Source organism: Mesocricetus auratus, unplaced genomic scaffold, assembly GCF_017639785.1.
Source record: "Mesocricetus auratus isolate SY011 unplaced genomic scaffold, BCM_Maur_2.0 Super-Scaffold_100011, whole genome shotgun sequence".
Lineage (NCBI taxonomy): Eukaryota > Metazoa > Chordata > Mammalia > Rodentia > Cricetidae > Mesocricetus > Mesocricetus auratus.
In genome coordinates this window covers 35,004,328-35,018,811 of record NW_024429195.1, presented here as the reverse complement: position 1 = coordinate 35,018,811, position 14,484 = coordinate 35,004,328, and positions in this window count along the sequence as shown.

The window sequence follows — 14,484 nt, the reverse complement described above, 5'->3', positions numbered from 1 at the left end:
CCTGTGCTGAGAGGCTGAGACAGGAAGGTCCCTGGGGCTTGCTGGTCAACCAGCCTCGACTACTTGGTGAGTCCCAGGCCAGTGAGAGACCCTGTCCCCAACAAAACACAAGGTGAGCAGCACCTTAGGGGCAGAGAGCATGACACCAGAGGTTGTCCCCCTCGTTGTCATATGTATGCCAATATGCACCCCCATAGCAACATGCATGCACGTACGCACACACACACACACACACACACACACACACACACACACACACACACACATACCAAATGGCCAGAAGGGACCTCACCACATTTAGAACCTGGCATCTGGATTTTTTTTTTGCTTATCCTTGTTGCCAGAGAGAAAAACATGATTGTCTGTCTTACCCAAGAGAAAGTACTCCCTTTACACAGATACCACCCCCAATAGTTGCCAAAAGGTATGGAACTTGACTGCAAGTGGGTTGGGGATAGAGGGAGAGCCCAGAGGAATCGCATGAGGAGAGAAAACTTGGATTGACAGACACATCAGTGGAAGAAGTTGTCTGTGCCAAACTCGACCTCAAATATGCTCCACCCCCTTGAGCCTGCCAACGTGCCAAGGTCTCACTGGCTGTCCCAACTTCTGAGAACAAACCGTCTTCTTACCACCAGCCACAGAAAGCTCTCGATGAGCTTGCAAACTCCCACTACGACATGGCACACATTCCTACGTGTTGAGGACCGACCCATGTGCTGTCATTTGCTATGTGGTTTGAAAGACACCAAGAAGATCAAAGTTCCCCCAAATGGCAGTTTTGGGGGATAAACTCAAATGCTGTTGGCTCAGCTATTCCTTTACAGTAGGGATTATCTCATCTTAGTCAGAATTCTCCTAAAATGTGAATCGGGCTGGCAGGGTGGCTCAGTAGGCGTTCCAGCGTTCTTTCTGTTGTTGTGATGAAATACTTGGAGCAAAAAATGTAGGAAGGGAGGTGTTTATTTCACCCTATACTTCCAGGTCAGGGTCCACCATTGAGGGAAATCAGGACAGGATCTAAAGGTGAGAACCAGGAGGCAGGAACCATGGAGGATCAAGGTTCACTGGCTTTCTCTCTGGTTGGATCACAGGCTTAGCCTGGTTCTTATACAACCTAGGACTAATTGCTTAGGAATGGTACCATCAGAATAGGCTGGGTCCTCTTCTCCTGCATCTCCAGATAAACCCACAGACTGTAACAGGAAATTAAACGACCCAGTGCCTGAAGTTGAGGTTCAAGCTTCAAACTGAAAAGCAAAGCAGCTGGCCACTAGCTTCTTACCTGTACCTCAGGATGAATGGGCTGATCCTGTCTCCACGAGTTCTCACAAAACTTCAAACTGCTACCTCTCCTCAGTGTGGCTGGAGAATGAATGCCTCTCTGAGACCTTGCTTTTGTCTTATATACTTACCTAATGTTGGGATTAAAGATGTGAGCTATAATTCTCTTTTAGACCCATTCACTCTTGTGTAACTCTGGGTGGCCTTAGACTCACAGAGATCCATCTACCTCTTGATCCTGAGTCCTAGGATTAAAGGTGTGCACCACCGCCTCCTAGCTTCTGGCTGCTGGAATTAAAGGTGTGTGCCTGGATTCTATGGCTTGTGGCTGAGGTTGCTTTCTGAATCCTCAGGCAAGCTTTAATAAATCATAAGCAGTATCTCATCACAACAGACCAACATGATATAGACAATAAAAAATAAAGTGTGAACCAAACCTGTGAGGACACTAAGAATACAGCAGGCTCTCTTCCCTGTCCCCTTTGTATTAAAATTTAAGGTAAAGATTCCAATGGAAGACAGTGACATTTGCCCATATATTCACCCCCACCACTTCCTGAAATAGGTCTTATGTAGTCCAGCACAACTGATGCAAGAGGTGGCTAAGAGTTTGAGGCCAGCTACACAGTGAAACTCTGTTTCAAGGGGAAGGAGGAGGCAGGGGAGGAGGAAGGCCTTAGACATTACCCGGGTCTCTTGCCTAGGGAGGTTACATTGATATACTGCTTTCAGAGTAAATGTTTCAGTATTGTCCCTGCTAAGGGGAAGAACATTGTCTCAGGGTGTGGGGGTGTGGAGGATGGGGTAGGGGCTGAAGGGTGCAGCCAAAAAGGAAGGAGAAAGTGTTCAGCTCCTGGAGGTGAACTATGGAGACTATTTCACAGTTTGTGGTTTTTGTTTAGCTCAGGCTTGGAGTAGAGTCTATTCATGTGAGTAAACTAGGAACACACACTCACATGTGAGAGTACACACAGGCACACACACACAGGCACATACACACACATACACACACACAGAGAGAGAGAGAGAGAGAGAGAGAGAGAGAGAGAGAGAGAGAGAGAGAGAGAGAGAGAGAGAGAGAGAGAGAGAGGCATTTAGGCTCTGGAATCTCAATTCATACATCAACTCAAACCTGAGCTCTCAGGTAGTCTAAGGCTCCCCAGAGTTACACAAGAGTTAATCGGTCTCAAAGAGAATTATGGCTCTCAGGCCGCCTTCCGCAGGTGTCTGCAGTGTACCGTGATGGTTATTCCTTATTGCCAGTTTGTCAGGGTTTTCAGTCACCTAGACCCAGCTCTGGGCATAGCTGTGAGGGAGTTCAGTGACTTTAACTGAGCATAAGGAGCCACACTGCGCATGAGTCACAAATCTTCCCAGGGCTGGGGTCCCCGACTGAATCAAAAGAAGAAGGCAAGCGGAGCGTGCGTCTCTCTCTGCATCCCGACTGTGGATGCCATGTGACCAGCCGACTAAAGCTCCCGATGCCACAACTTTCCAGTCATGATGGACTGCACCCTAAAACTGTAAGCCCCCCAAAATAAATAAAACAAAATTCCATCTCTCCTTAAACTTTTCGTTACAGCAACAAGAAAAATGACTAATACAGTACCTGGGGTGTTACTCTGGGGTGGTGTGAGGCCTTTGGAAGGTCTTCGCGGATATCCAATATACTCAGAATCCATGTATAGAAGGCATTTGGTGCCTTCTCCATCCCTCCAGGTTCCTCTTCCTGCCTTCTGGGGATGCGTCATTTGCTTTAGCCACACAGACACCTTGCCTCGCCTGCCCCCACAATCGCCAGACCCTTTCCTCCATTTCCTTACCCTTATCCTATCTCAGCTCCAATTCCCTTCCAGTTCATTCCCAGAAGCAATATATTTACAACTGTATCTTGACATTTGCCACTAAAAATGCATAGTTAATTACATGGAACCCAAACAGCCTATCGGGATGATTTCATTACCCCCATTTCCTGTTTGTTGTGTGTTGTGGGCTCCTCCATCAGTCTTACAGGCAATGTGAGAGTCTACTTCTTAGGTTAAGAAAGAACAAGTCTTAGGTGATGTTGTTTTCGGATGTTGCATCACCTTTTCTCTCTTCTCAGGGCAGGCCTACCCTGTTAGAGATACTCTAGTGTCCTCCGTCATAATTTTTATGTCTGTGTTCATTAGAACAGCTAGTGTCCGGACTAAACCTGATTCCCTGTTTGGGGGAGGTATCTCCTTGGATGAATTCACAGAAGAGAAGGCAAAGGGTCTCATGGGAGCAGAGGTCAGAGAGGGGGTTTGGATGAGAAGGGTAGAGAAGGAATTCCAGGGTTTGCTCCTGTCAGAGACCCTTGGACAGAGAGAATGGGGCTGGAGAATGGAGGTTTTTACAAGTCACTTCCCGAGACAGGAGCAGTGCTGGTTCTGGGCCCAGCGGGTGAGGGGTGAGGGAGCGGTTGAAGAGGCACACACTCTGTGAGGGGACAGATCCACAGTGCTGGTGGAGAAGCTTGGCGGGGGTGGTGGGGTGGTGGGTGGTGGTGATTTCAGGTCTGCAGTGCCTTTGAGTGAGGCTGCAGAAGGTGAATGAAAGCAGTTTCCTCCTAGGCAGGTGAGGTATAGCTCCATTTTCTGGAAGCCTGAGAGGGAAAGGGTCCTCAGGAAATGGTAGATGCATCCTGGACTTCCACAAAAAAAAAAAAAAAAAAAAAAACCGGGTACTTGTGCTATTAGGGGAAAGTCTTGCAGATATGCAAAAAGGAGCAGATGAACCATGACTATCCACGGTAGCTGGGACTTCTGTGCCTGCAATTGGCAAGCTCTTGGGATGCAGGGATAGAGGTGCTGAACACTCAATGTAGACAACATGCAATTCTGGAGGTGGGAGAGCTGCTCTGTCGGGAGAGTGCTTGCCTAGTGTACATGAAGCCCTGGGTTCGATCCCCGGCACTGTATAACCTAGGGGTTGAGAGGTAGTGGCAGGAAGAGCAGACATTCAATGTCATCCTCAGCTACACAGCCAGTCTGAGATCAGTCTAGGTTAGAGACCCTGCCTCAAAAATGGGGAGAGGTGAATGGTCTCAATGATTGCAACTGTGGTATAACAAAGAAAAACAATGAATTTTTATAAAATATTCCTACTTTCAAATTACTAGTTTGGGAACACAGTATTTGAAACGGAGTACAGTGGTTTAAACCCATAATCCCAGAACGTTAGGCCAAGGCCGAGGCAAACAAATTGATTGCTGTGAGTTCTACGAGAGTCTAGAATGAGACTGTACAATGAAGAAATGAAAGAAAGAAGAAACGAAAGGAAAGGAAAAGAAGGAAGAAAGAACTTTCCCTCGGAACTGTTCACAGGCTCCCTGGCCCATCAGGCCCCATCAGGCCTCGCCTGGCCAGGGATGTTAAACAGACCGTGTGGTGGGTCAGCTGCCGCGGCCATGCTCTCTGCCCCGGGCCCAGTAACCTCTGACAGAGACTCCTGTCAAACTGAGGTTTTAGGCAGACATGCACATTGGGTCATCCTCTAAGAACAGAGGCAAAGAAGAAAATGAAGGAAAAGTGCATTTCCTAGTCCATTTCTTTATTCTTTTCTTCCATGGTAAGTATATATTGAGCCTGAAGTCAGAGTTGAATGAGAGGGCGGAGCCATGGGGCAAACTGAATTGAACCCCATGTGTAAGACTTAGGGTTTTGTTGATACTATTGCTTGTTTTGGGGACAGGATCTCACCCAGGGTGGCCTGGATTGTGCTACGTGGCAGAGGATTCTCCCGCCTCTACCTACAGAGTGTAGCAGTAAGGAAATGTGTCACCACACCAGTGCTGAACAAGTCAAGGGCCTTTTGCATGCTAGGCAAGCACGCTACCAATTGAACTATGTCTCCACTTGGTGATACCTTTTTTATGTGTTTGTGTTTATTCCAGGGGCTACATACTTTTTTAACTACAACTTTATCTAGTGTTAGTTAAAGGTTACTTTTCTCTTTGAGGAGAGATTATTCTTGTTGACTCAAGACTCCTTCCCTCCAAACTGACATGTTATGCATATGGGTGTTTTGTCTGTCTGTCTGTCTGTATATCTGTGTACTGGATGTACACACTGCCCAAGGAGGCCAGAAGAGGGTGTTGGATCCCTCAGGACTGGAGTTATAGACTGTTTTGAGGTACCATGTGGGTACTGGAATTGAACCTAGGTCCTCTGGAAAAGCAGCCAGTGTTCTTAACCTCTGAGACAGGGATACTCAGAGTATCCCTGTCTTACACTTTTGGTATAGGTTCCTCTATTAGAATGCTTAGTGTAATTTTATTGCATTTGTGCTTTCTTGTTTCTTTCATCAGCTTACAGATGGTGGGAGGACCACAGCTCTTTGCTCAGAGCCCAGCAAAGATAACAAAGCTTCCCTAAATACTCTGAGATAAACTTAAATATGCTTAGATTTCCTTCTCTGAAAGGTATTTTTATGAAAAAGGGATAAAGGTTTCTGAAATCCTACCTTACCATACACACCAGAAAAAGAATCCTTACATCTGGTTAGAGTGTGTGTGCCTGTGTGTATATATGCTTGCTTGTGTGTGCAGGTAAGATATGTGTGTGCATAGGTATATATACAACCTTATGTGTCACATGCTGTCTACCATCTATCTCTGCCCCCCAAAGCTGGGATTACAAGTCTATGATTCCTTATGGTTGGTTTTAAAATATTTTAAATATCTCTGGCAGGAATGAGTATATTCTAAAGAGACACCTGTGCTCCCCTCTTTGACATCAGACTGTTGAAATAAACCCCAGGAAACTTGAACTTGCACAGGGGTTTTCTGACAGTAGAGGAGATGGCCAAAGCCTTGAGAATACCTGCAGAAGAACTTGTCTGCAGGACAATGATTTTACAGCTTGTTGGTTAACCTTGAAGGAGAGACTTAGAGTTGAGGTTGTCCTGGTCTGGTGGCCACTTTGCCTGGCTCTTTAGTTATGGCTATCTCTGCTCCCTATTTAAAACCTACCTTTAAGTCAGAGTCCCCTCCCCTCAAGACAGATTTGGGGGAGTCACTGAATTTCTCTATCTCTCTTCCCAATGTGGCCACAATGAATATTGTTTTCATTGTTAATGTGGATCCTTTAATTGGCTTATTGAGGATGGGTGGCCACATCTGGCTTGCTGGGAGCACAGTCTGTGACACCCTAACCCCAGGAACAACATGGGTTCTAAGGACTGAACTCAGGTCCCTCCATTTTAACGACTGAACTATCTTCCAAGGCCAACACTACCATGTCCTGTTTTCTGCCCCCAGCAAGAGCAGTTGGCTGGCCCTCCCAGCTTTCCTTTGGACCATGTGAGCATCAGATGACCTGGATGGTATGATTGCAGCCTGTGCATCCTGCAAAAGCACAACAGCAGCCCCCAGGGGATCTATGGCATTGGACAACTCAGCACTGGAGCGTTGGTCACAGGGGTTGGGAGAAGGAGGGGGCTGGGATGGGGTGGGGTTGAGTGTAACTCCTTCCTTTGCTTTTTCCTTCTGGATGATTTTCCGGTCCACCCTGTTCTCTGTTCCCATAGCCTCAGCTCTAGCTTAAGTTCTCATCACTTACTGCCTGGTCAACTCACTAGTCTCGTCCACTCTGCTCTTCACAGGGGTTTTTAGTTGAGTGCCCTTTGCCATGTTCCTGCCACCCTTCACCATAGCATAGAGTCTACCATGTTGTCTTTTTGTCTCAGTGTTCTATTGCTGTGAAGAGTTCTATTGCTGCAACTTATATAAAAGAAAGCATTTAATGGGGGCTCGCTTACAGTTTCAGAGGTTTAGTCCATTATCACCATGGCAGGAAGCATGGTGGCATGCAGGCAGACATGGTGCTGGAGAGGCAGCTGAGAGTTCCACATCTGGATCTGCAGACAGCAGAAAGAGACAGATACTGGGCCTTTCTTGGGCTTTGGAAACTCAAAGCCACACCCAATGACATACTCCTTCCCCCAAAGCCACACCTCCTAATTCTTCTTAAGTAGTGCCAGTCCCTGATGACTACAGACTTTCGAATAATGGCTGAATTCCCAGTGGAGCTTAGGAGTCACTCCGTGGTGGATCCCTGCTCCTTTTTCATTCCTTGGGTCCTCTTTTTCTCTAGACTTCTGGAGCTGTGTGGAGCTCTGGAAGAGGTCCCTCCTTCCAGGATGTGTTTGCATTCCTTCTGATAGGCTTTCTTGTTTCTCGGGGTAGCCTACTGCCCTTGTCTCATTACCAAAGTGCCCAGATTCCACACCATCTAGAGCTTTTTCCCCCAGAGCAATGGACGGGCATTTGTCATAAAAGGTGGCTTCCTGTCTTCAGTCATTTAACGTCCTCATTTGCTCTCTTTCTCAAACTTTCATAGCATGTGTACCATGCATTCTTCTCGAAGCCAGGAACACAAAACTGGCACGGGTAGGCCAGGTTCTTGGGAATCCTGGCCCTCAAAGAACTTACAGCTTTTATTCCAATTAGAATGTGATAAACATTTTTAAGGAAATGAATCAGATTATATAGTAATTAGAGAGTGCCAGGGATGACAGGAAAGCCACCTGAAGCTGAGGAAGGAGTTTGGGCATCATCACAGAGTGAACTAAGTTGGTGCACTGGGGACAGGAGCAATATCGTAAGCTATCACTGGGTTATGACGTCCAAAGACTTTGGTTGGTATCTCACAGCTTTTGTCATCACAGGGTCTAGCCTGATGTCTGAGAATAGCAGTGTTAACAAGTATGTGACTGTCCAAAATCATTTGAAAATTAACACTTTTCTTTAAAAAAAACTTTAAAAACTAAAAAAATGATTTTGTATTTTGGAGCGTTTTATCCTAGGAACTGTAGCGAGATGTCCTTGTCTCCATCAAAAGTCAGGTACAGCCTTTCTCTTGATCTGGTTTTCACTCTGCTAGCTGCCGTTTAGATAAGATGGCTTGTAGGCATCTGGTCTGTGGACCTGAAACAGCGGGCAGGAAGTGGAAAGAGAGGAGCTTGAGGGGCAGCTTTCCTTTGAGCTCTTTCTGGTGGGTCAGCGGATCTGGTAGGAAGAGCAGGGAAATGCTCCGGTGGTCCTTTGTATTTTTCTGTGTAATTATCCCCAATAAACACCCATTTATCATTTATCTTGGGTCTAGTGAAATAATTACATCCTTGCCTTCAATAGCTATCAGGTCTTTTAATAGTTCAACTAGGGTTAAGGAAGGTAATTTTATTTTTTATTTATTTTTTCCAAGACAGGGTTTCTCTGTGTAGACCTGGCTGTCTTGGAACTTGATTTTTAGATCAGGCTGGCCTCGAACTCCAGAGATTCACTTGCCTCTGCCTCTCGAGTGCTGGGATTAAAAGTGAGCATCCCTGCACTGGGCTAGAAGGAAGTTTGTCTTATCAACATAAAAATGTTTGTCAAGGTCTTAGGGAGATAGTTGAGTGGGTAAAGGGCTTGCTACTCAAGTCTGAGGACCTGAGTTCAGTTTCTAGAATACACATAAAAAACTGGGCATAATGGCATGTGTTTGATAATCTCAGAGATGGGAGACAGAGACAGGAAGAGGGTCTTTCTGGCAGTCAATGTAGTCTATTCCATGTGCCTCAGATCCCAGTGAGAGACCCTGCCTCAGAAAACAAGGTGGGTGATTCCTGAGCCACAATACCCAAGGTCAATTTCTGACCTTCACAGATGTGTGTGTGCACACACAGCCCAATACAACACCACAATACACACACACACACACACACACACACACACACAAATATTTCTTTAAAACTATAAACATTGTAGAATGTGTGCTTGAAACAATGTTTCTCTTGGGGCTGCAAAGACAGCTCAGCAGTTAAGAACACTTGTTCTTCCAGAGGACCCAGTGCCAATTCCAGCACCCGCGTCAGGTGGCTCAGAACTGTGATTCAGTGTGCTTTTCTTCCCAGGTGGCTCAGAACTGTCTGTGATTCAGTGTGCTTTTCTTCCCAGAGGGATATTCGTTCTGAAGCATTTTTTCTTCCCTAAATACACACCAAGTTTTCCTGAAAGTTCTATGATTTTAATCTTAAAAACTCTCCCACCGAGTATTTTTTTTTTACTGAAACAGTTTTCATACTTGTTTTTCCTTTTTTCTCTGGATTCTCAGTAGGGGTTTCTCCTGAATCACTGTCAGAGACAAGAGATTTAGAGACAGCTTGCCATCTCCTGGGGGAGAGGTGCTTGCCATCAGAACAAACAACTAGGGGGCCCACATGTGGAAAAGCAGAGCTGACTCTAGAAATTGACCTCTGACCTTCACCTTCACGTGTTTGCCTCGGCATGAGTGAACCCACTCCACCCACCCGCCCACCCACCCACTCACCAGTAAACAGATGAATGTAATCAAAGGATTGTTTCAGAGAGGTCTTTCTTCTTCTGTCAAAGCTTTCTGGGAATACCCTGATGGGCACACCTAGAGACACGTTTCCATTGTTTCCATTCCTTCTCCAGTTACATTCTTCTGGAAATACTCTCCTAGATATACCCAATACCCAGAGATGTGTTTCCATGGTGATTTTAGTCCAGTCAAGCAGATAACTAAGATTAACCCCTGAAGTTCCTACAATGTGAGTGCCCAGCTTGAATCTAACTGGGCAAGTACAGACATGTCTATCCAACCTGACCTGGAGCCCAGACATGGTGGCTTATGCTTGGAAACCCAGTGCTTGGAGGGCTGAGGCAGGAGGATTGCTATAAGTTCAAGGCAACCTTGAATTACAGTGAATTCTAGGCAGCCCACTCTGTTTCAAAAACAAACAGAGCAGACTCTAGATGGTTCCTGCTGAAGCACACAGCCTCCAAGCTGTGGGGTTTGGATTCATGCCGTCAGAGTTTTCAGGATAGTAGAGAGGAAATAAAATTCTAAGTCCTCTGCTGGGCCAGAACCCCTGGGGTGATGTTAAAGGGCATCTTGACTTTGTGTTGTTGTTATTTTAAATATTAAAACTGACTACTGAGATAAAAATATTTTTGAACACAATCCAGCTTTTATGTTTCTTGACTGCATAAGAAAGGCAAATTTCAGATGTGAACTGTTGACCTTGTCTGTCCAAAAAATTTAGTAAGGAGATATTAAAGTTCTGGTTCATGTTTCCAAGGACTCAAAAGCCCAGTGGCTGAGAGGGCCTAGAGCTGTGCTGCCAAGAAAACTCCGTAAATCACCTTGGAGAAGGGAGCTAACAGAGAGTTCATATGCGTTCCAGCAATGGGAGAACACAGTGGAGGAGACCTTTGCCCTCCCGTTGTTATTTTATGTGTGGGGTGTCTGCCTGCCTTCAGATGTGTACACCATGTGAGTGCCAGGTGCCTGTGGAGGCCAGAAGAGGGCGCTGCATGAGCCTTTTAGGTGCCGCAACTTGAATAGGGGTCTTCTGATAGTCCTCTTACCAGCTGAAACATCTCTCCAGCCACTCACAGGAGACACATTTGATAACCATGTTCTCTCTGGATACAGTGTCTTTCAGGGTTCTATCGTCACAGTTAAGAATTCACAGTTGTAGCCGGGCGGTGGTGGCGCACGCCTTTAATCCCAGCACTCGAGAGGCAGAGGCAGGTGGATCTCTGTGAGTTCGAGGCCAGGCTGGGCCGACAGCCTCCAAAACAATACAGAGAAACCCTGTCTCGAAAAACCAAAAAAAAAAAAAAAAAAAAAAAAGAATTCACAGTTGTGAGCACATTCTCCTGAGGTCCCCTGGCTTCCTGTTGTGTTTTTACTGCTAAAGTATTGTTTACTTCCAATATACTTATGATGTAGGTTCCTTCTTAATGCAGAACACATTTAATATTCTTGGGTTTTGGCACAACTTTTCATAATAAGTGACTTATGATCATTAATTTTAAATGTCAAAATTTAATTTTTTTCAACTTATAAGAAAAAAGCCATTTCTAATTATGGAAGATTTAGAAAAAGTTAAAGGACACTAATAGAAAAGCAAGCCACATACTCTATGATCTCAATATAAAGACAATCAGTGTTTGAATTTTGAGATATTTTCTCCGGAATTACGCTTTTATGTCTGTATGTGTGTTGTATGCCAATACAAAACCATATATAATAATAATTTTATGTCCTTTTATGTTTTTATAAACTATATCCTCTTAGTCCTTATGTCTCTTGTAATTTGGAAGCTATAATCATATTTATTTCTAATAGTGATTTTTTTTTAAAAAAACCTTTTTCTCTTTTTAAGATTTATGTATTTTTATTTTTATATGTATGTGTTTGCTGTCATGTATGAGTATCATGTGTTTGCCTGGTATCCTCAGAGCCCAAAAGAGGGGGTTGACTCCCTTGGGACCAGAGTTATGAATCACTGTGAACCATTATGTGGGTGCTGGGAATTGAACTCAGTTTCCCTTCAAGAGCAAGTTCTGGGCTGGAGAGATGGTCAGTGACTCAGAGTGCTGTTCTTTCAGAGGATGAGGGTTTGATTCTAGGCTCCCACATGGTGGCTGATAACTACCTGTGACTCTGGTTCCAGGGGATCTGACCTCCAAGCATACCAGGCATGCATGTAGTGGCATGTACATGCAAACAAAGCATCCATTCACATAAAATAAAATAAATAAATAAATGTAAAAAAATTAGCAAGTGCTCTTGCTCATTGAGCTACCTCTCCAACTTCAACCCTTTTTGTTCCTAAAAATGATTAAATTCTTAAAAGATTTTTTAAAATGTATTTTTATTTAATGTGTATGGGTATTTCACCTGCACGTATGTTTTGTACCATGTGGGCATGATGCCTATAGACATCAGAAGAAGGTGTAAGATTCCCTGAAATTGGAGTTACAGACTACTGTGAGCAGCCATGTAGGTGCTGCGAGTCAAACCCAAGTCATCTGTGATAGCATCTTGGGCTCTTAACTGATGAGCCATCTCTCCAGTCACACACACACACACACACACACACACACACACACACACACACACACACACTTATATATGGCCTAGCTAGCCTTGAAATCACTAAGTAATCCAGGATGGTCTCAAACTCACAGAGATTTTTGTCTGCCTCTGTCTCCTAAGTGCTGGGGTTAAAGGCCAGCACCACCATGCCTGGCAAAAGGATTTTGAAATGCTTTTGTCTCTGTGAGTCAATGTTAAGAATACATTTGTTATTTATTAATTGCCAACTGTATAAAATGAAGATATTCAGACTTTTTATTGTGCTTCCTGTGTCTTTCTACTTAATTTTAAGATTTAGACCTAAATTTCTTAAATTGGGGAGGCTGGTAAGTCCAAGGTTAGGGTGCCCACAGATTTGATGTCTGGGATGGGGGGCTGCTTCCTTGTTCGTGGTCATCTGATTGCTTCCTCACACAGCAGGACCCAGTCGCTCTTTCTGAGGCCTCTTTTATAGGGTTTTTCATCTCAGGAAGACTTTGCTCTCATGTCTTGGTCAACTCTCCAAATCTCTGCCTCCTATGACTTTGGGATTAGGTTTTTATAAGATTTAGTTTTATTTTTTACTTATGTGTGTGTGTACTAGAAGAGGCATCAGATGCCTTGATGCTGGAGCCATTTGACATAGGTGTTAGAAACTGAACTAGGTCTACAAGAGCAGCCGTTGCTCTTAATCACTGGGCCATCTCTCCAGCCCCTCCAGCTATATTCTTATTGACGGGGAAGTCTTTTCAGAGTCTGGACATGAGTTCCTCACCAGTTACATCATTGCAAGTGTTTTTTCCAGTCATGGCCTACCTTGTCACTGTCTTCACACTGTTTTTGTTAAATTGAAGCTCCTCTGTTTAATCAAATTCAATATTTCAACCTTTTCTTGCAGAAGAGTGTTTTAGTGTCCTATTTGAGATATTCTGCTCAAGCAAAGATCATGAAGCGGGTTTCGTCTTTTGGTTCACTTTTCACATGGGCATCTGAGATCCATCTCAAATTAATTCCTATGTATTGTGAAAAGAAGGAAATTGTTTCTAAAATCTAGTTACCTAAACTTCACCTTTATTTTACTTATTTGTTTGTTTGTTTGCTTATTTATTTATTTTTGGTGCACTCGCTGTCTCATATGGCCTAAGATGGCCTGAAACTCAGTTCTGTATGTGTAGCCGTGGAAGACTTTACCCTGAACTTCTGATCCCCTTCCTCGGTGTCCTAGGTGCTGGGACTACAGGCATGGCCACCAGTCCTGGATTTTGCTGCACAAGGGATCAAACTTTGTGTGGGCTCTGCAAGCATTGGTGGTGAGTGTCCTACGGTGGGTGTCCCAGCTCAATGCTGGTCTCTGGTCAGGTGTCATTGGCCTCCCCCAAGATGGCTGCTGTCACCAATAGCACAAGGGCCCTACTGGGGAGCAGCTCCATAGAGACTATGAAACTCTCTGGGCCTTTAGGAGTCAAAAATGCAAGTACAGCTGTCAAGCCCAGGTTTCTGCTGTAAATTCTTGACGCTGCATGCCATCCTGGTCCCTTGTGGCGCCCAAAGAACCCCAGAGATCAGATGAGCCCTGCTGTCTGCATCCTGTCTCTGGGGTAAGCTACTCTATTGCAGGTTGCAGACTTGGTCCTGGATGCCCTTCTTTAATCTGGCCCCAATTGCAAAGGATTTCAAAGAAATTCTTTGAAGTTTTTGGCATTTGAATGGTTTCCTTCCCCAGCTTCCATGCCTGATTCAGGGTTTTACATATTTTGAAAGTTTCTGGGTCATTTTGGATGGACCGTGGAAGCAGGTGGTTCAAATATGTGCACTCAGCCTCCACTATTTGCTGTAAAAGTCAGGACACTGCTTTTATTATTAGCTTTATGGTGAGAACTCAGAGTCTGGTCTAGGGACAAATAATGCTGTTATTAATAGTAGACATTATTTACTAATACTAATGATATTCACGTTTACTTACACAGTTGCTTGTTATATGTATCTTAGCCTTTTAAGAGAACTTTTTGAAATGGAACCAAGCTCTCACTTATATCAATTTTTTTACATATACAACTTGCTGTTGTTATATAAACATTATTTCTTTATACCATTGATTTTTTGGACATATTTAAGCTCAGTTTTCGTAAGATTTTGTATATAGATGTGGTAATGAGTGACTCTAATCCCAGTTCTTGAGAGGCAACAGAAGGCAGAGTTCTGTGAGTTCTAGACTAGACTGACTGAGTTACATGATGAGTTCCAGACTAGCCTGGCCTACATAGTGAGACCCTGTATCAAAAAACAAAAAAATCTGGTGTGTGCA